The sequence below is a fragment of the Priapulus caudatus genome, unplaced genomic scaffold (genome assembly GCF_000485595.1).
Source record: "Priapulus caudatus unplaced genomic scaffold, Priapulus_caudatus-5.0.1 Scaffold4, whole genome shotgun sequence".
In the NCBI taxonomy this organism is placed as follows: domain Eukaryota; kingdom Metazoa; phylum Priapulida; class Priapulimorpha; order Priapulimorphida; family Priapulidae; genus Priapulus; species Priapulus caudatus.
Genome location: NW_014577065.1, coordinates 485249 through 490704, shown reverse-complemented (window position 1 = coordinate 490704; position 5456 = coordinate 485249). Strand labels below are relative to the sequence as shown.

The window sequence follows — 5456 nt, the reverse complement described above, 5'->3', positions numbered from 1 at the left end:
ACAAACAGAATGGACGTACGCACGCACGCACCGTGACAAACGGAATGGACTTACGCACGCACGCACACAAACAGAATGGACGTACGCACGCACGCACCGTGACAAACGGAATGGACTTACGCACGCACGCACACAAACAGAATGGACGTACGCACGCACGCACCGTGACAAACGGAATGGACTTACGCACGCACGCACACAAACGGAATGGACTTACGCACGCACGCACACAAACGGAATGGACTTACGCACGCACGCACACAAACGGAATGGACTTACGCACGCACGCACACAAACGGAAGGAACGTACGCGCGCGCGGACACAAACGGAAAGGACGTACGCACGCACACACACAAACGAAACGGACGTACGCACGCACGCAAACGGAATGAACACGCACGCAGGCACACAAACGGAATGGACACGCACGCGCGCACACAAACGGAAGGGACGCACGCACGCACGCACACAAACGGAAGGGACGCACGCAGAGTTACATGGATGCATCACGACCACTGTAGATCTACATACACATTACTTTCTACACGGTAAAAACAAGTAACGATAAGTAATTATTTAAGCGCGGATCTACGCTCTACCTGTGTAGTAATTTTCTCCGCATTATTAACTGTATGTGAATTTATATGTATTATTGATAAACATAAATGCATAAAAAACTTACGGTGTAGCACTATTTCCGAGCGAACGTACACACGATACGGTTAGATCGGTTACAGCATATAAATGTCGAGCAGAAGCAAGAAAAATGTGTCGCTCATTTAATCGTATAGCATCTGAGTATATTCTCTGAATTATAAACAATATTTGATCAAAATACTGTATTTGTTATAAAGGCTGGATATGCAACTATGTATGTGATATCAGAGCATTATATAAATCACCGTGTGATTTATATGCTCTGGTGATATAGGACACCCACCGCCATCTACTGACGGATTTAAATTTAATGAGTGTTACACATAGATATCATATGTGTTATATGATATCTATGGTGTTACATCAATCAGGGCCCCTATAATGATTAAAGAGAGGCAGCTGGATTCATTTTTCGCGTCAAGCCACTGCGAAGAATATTCAATCTCTATTTTAAACTTATAATTTTAAAAAAAGTTTTTTTATTTCGTGAGATACTGCGCATACGCGATCGCCCACTATGTTACTCCTGCCTGTGTATGTGATGTAGGACACCTAATGCGACCTAGTGACCAATTTAAATTTAAAAAGTATTACGACAGTTTGGATCCCTATTATTAAAAACAGAAGCGTCCGGGTTCATTTTTCACGTCAAGCTACTACGAGGAATATTTAATCTCTATTTTTAATCTATACTTTTAGTTTTAACAAAAAGTTATGTTATTTCGACGATGCTTCGAATGAGAGGTCTCCCACTATGTAACCTAGTAATTTAATTAACACTGCTATAAACACCTAATGATTACTAAAATGGTTAAATTACTAAAAGCTGTTGGCGCTTACACGGCAGACACCCAGTGGGTCCTATACGCCCTACTGCGCGTATATACATTTGAATGATAGATAGAGAGTACATTCCCCTGTAGTTTTATGATGGGAATAAAACATTGGAATGGCTCTCTCGGAGTCACTGACCTGAGACTAAGAAAAACTTACTATTATATTTCATTGAATATAAATGAATAAAATCATAAAAACCTGGCTTTATCTGTTTTTATTAAATTTAATATAATTCTAAGATATAGTTCTTAAATGTAATTCAGTTTTCCTAAAAATCGTTCCGAATAGAACTTTCATAATTATAATTTAAAGTTCTCACTGATATCAGAGCAAAACACCATTCTAGCAGATTGTCACCAGAGTTGTCACTTCTGCAGACACTTCTAGCAGATATAAATAATTAACACGAGGCGGCGCCACTAGACAGACGGTGTCGTGCGAAATATCTGACGTGTGCGAACCCGACCAATGACAGCTCGTCTTTGTGTTACGATAGGTTGTGTACACTTGAAGGTTTGTGTAAAATTTTGTAATGTTTATCATTTTATGTTACTACTAGATTGTAGTTGATATTCTTATTGATTTGTCTTTTGTCAATTCAGATCTTATCAATAATGCAATGAATGAATTGCTGACTGACCGCAAAGGCATACAGTAGTACTACACATGCGTGTGGTATGTGGTAATCACTGGTATGTGTCATCGACATTGTGATTGTGACATGCGGGATGTGTGCTAATTGCTATGTCCCATGACAGTGCAACACCAACAGGCGTGCAACATGCGACAGGCGTGTGGTATCATGGTATGACTATGTCTATGCGACAGGTGTATGGTATGGTATGTATGGCGTGTGGTATGGCTATGACGAGCTGTGCGTGCAAATTTAGAGTGTCCTCGCCAGCGGACGGTAAATAACGTGAAAACCATGTCGTGCAAAAGTATGATTTATGTCAAAACGAAGGAAGCTATACGCGGTTTGTAATACTACCGGAAGATAGAATAAGGACCAGTGAACAAAAGAAGCTCATGTTTGTATACATTTGTATTTTTATTCACATCGAACTCGTACGACAAAAATGTAGTGAAATCAGTACCAAATCGCTTCTCTTACTCCTTTGTCATTATACGCTCCTGCTAGCTTCAATAAACGGTATTGCTAGGGTTAGAATACCGTTTCAAACATTGGCTTCGGCTAAACACGTAGTTGTCTTATTTGCCAAGTATCGCCAAAGAACACTTCACATGTGATATACCAAATGAATCGGTATACATCCACCTTCTTGTAACCTAGTACTACGATGCGCTGGGTACTTACGGGGTTACAGCGACTTTTTGAGACGAATGCAACAAAATTTATGAATTTGCCACCATGTTTACTATCATTCAGACTGTGACTAAAATCCGCAATGGATCGAACAAGGGAAATTAAACGATCTGCGGTTCTCATGTAAACCACCCCTACATCCGAGAACATATGTCATCTAAGGTTTTTACAAATTGCCCACACATTTGTGAACATCGTTTCACTTGCTTTGGTGTGAGAGCCATCGTGCAGCTATTGTACTATTTCTGTAGTATTTTCTAGCGAGTCTTTTCCGTTTCGGGTTTTCTGTGTCTCTCTTCCATTGACTCATGCGCAGTGTAAACATGACGGGTAAAGCTGGTTGGAAAGTTGATATGCTGTGAGAATTAGCAGATTATACCATGAATTAAGAGATACATTCTAGTTTAGAAGTGCTCAGGACAACTGTGAGTTAACGTTGATATTTCAAACAAGGCAAGTCAAAGGTGGTAATAGAATAGTTTTATTTGTGATATACAGAGTTATTCATCCAGATGAGACGGGATACTAGAGAAGCGTTGCCGAAAGGAGGTGTTAATCCAAAGCGCTAAGCGCAGATCTTTCGCGCGGCAAGGCGCACGCGACCGCGGGAACGTCCTACGACAGTATGCAGCGCTGGCAGCTATGGATCCGTGCGCCGAATGCATAGGCCAGCGCACGAATCCATAGCTGCCAGCGAACAGTCCGCAATTTTAGTGGGGGACACAGAGGGCAGACATTTGGAACGTGAACAGTGTTCACTTGTTATAAAAACTCTAACCGAGTAATCTGTTCGTAACCGAGCTTTTTGTATGGAAGGGTGTCAGGCTGTATAGACAATCCGTCGCACAGCCTGGTCGGGCTACCATTTTGCTAGCTTTAGAACTATAGCCCTCCTCTCCGCCGCAGGGCTATAGAACATACTATGGCAATTTCCAGGGAGTAAGCAAAGACAACTTTTTTGCGGTTAATAACTTCTTCGGTATACCAAATAAAGCACATTCTCTTTCGCACAAATGTCTTAAGTTACTACAAACACTAAAATTAAACTGCAAACTAACGCTTAAATGTTGTACTTGCTATATTACTTTTCGACTAAGATTGTTTAACAACTTGTAACTGCCATTTTCGCTAGTGAGCGGGCACAATGTATTTCCAAGTGGAGGGGTGGGCAGGTTGCACGCGGTTGGAAACGGCGCTAGCGCTGCGCATGAAAAATGGCGGTTTGCAACCGCGTGCAACCCGCCCACCCCTTCCACTTGGAAATACATTGTGCCCGCTTACTCCTTGGAAATTTCCATAGTATGTTCTATAGCCCTCCGGCGGAGCGGAGGGCTATAGTTCTAGAGCTACCATTTTGCTAGAGAAATCAGTAGCAGTCGTCGGTGGGATTAACTTTCCCCCGGCGTAGATGGACGGTCACGTGATGTGGCAGCACTAGTGTTAGGATTAGGGTCAGGGTTAGGGTTAGGGAAATAAGGCCATGTCTAGCACGGAAGTATGACTGGAATCTTTCTGTGGAAGATTTGGACTTTGAAGCGTACGAAGTGACTAGTGCTGCCACGTAACGGCACCGTCCATCTACGCCCGGGGGAAAGTGACACCTGTCGTCGGTAGTCCAATATCGAGAGTGACTATTATTATAGAGTGTGTGCGTAAAGGTAACTCTGACTTAGTTTTACATGTATATATTACATGATATTACAAAGCACAAGTTTATGGTAATTAACTAATATTCTCGTGATTAGTAACGCATAACCAATTAATCCTAGTAAATTCGACGTTTTATTATTTATTTGCGCACTGCGTTGTGACTCGCGACGGCGTGAGTCACTGACAGTGACAGTGACACTGAGTCACTGAGTGTTGACTTGGAACGTTTCAATAACAAAATGATGGTAAATAAACTCAATGTATTTACTAGTGCCGTTCAAATGTTCTCCGTAACATGCACTACCCTGGACACACGCCACTGTGCACAAACATTGGAACAACAAATTATAGAGAAACTAAGAGAATATATTTGTATTGGCACTGTTCAGTCAGTTGCTTGTGCACAGTGCGAGTGGCGTTCGTGTGATGTAAGTGCATGTTGCAGAGGAGCATTTATTTAGTTACATATTATAGGAAGTTATTACTAATAATAGGTGAAAGTGAGTAGAGAAACATTGAAACTTTCGTAGTAAATACATTTTGTGTTTATTTACTATCATTTTACTATTGAAACGTTTAAACTGCTTGTGGTTTGGTACCTCACAAATGTGTTTTCGCAATAGTTCTAAACTAATCGGGGGTGTGTGTTGTTCACAAACGGATTCAAAAAGATTTAGATATGGTTTACTATCTTTATTTCAAACTTCACACAGTCAGTATAATAATAATATGCCGATACATCAAAGACATTACATGGTGCTAAACTAGGATTGGGCCGTCAATAGGGAATACATAAAAATTCAGAATTTGGTAGTCAATACATTTCTTCTTTATATACCATCATTTTTAGCTCATCTGACGAAGTCAGATGCAGCTTGTAGAATCGCATGATCGTCCGTGCGTGCGTCCGTCAACAGTTGGGCACAAATCTTAACCGCTCGACGTACGGTCACGATATTCGGGACATCGGGAGGGGGGGATCGT

General features: G+C 41.5%; 1 protein-coding gene across 1 annotated transcript in view; it reads left to right on the top strand.

Moving 5' to 3' along the window:
• The first annotated feature begins 2318 nt into the window (after positions 1-2318).
• LOC106821441 (mitochondrial fission 1 protein-like) overlaps positions 2319-5456 on the top strand; it is a 5206-nt gene continuing 2068 nt past the window's right edge. The window contains exon 1 of the mRNA XM_014826259.1: positions 2319-2335. The gene's annotated coding sequence lies outside the window, so the exon portion shown is untranslated. The remainder of the gene's footprint in view (positions 2336-5456) is intronic.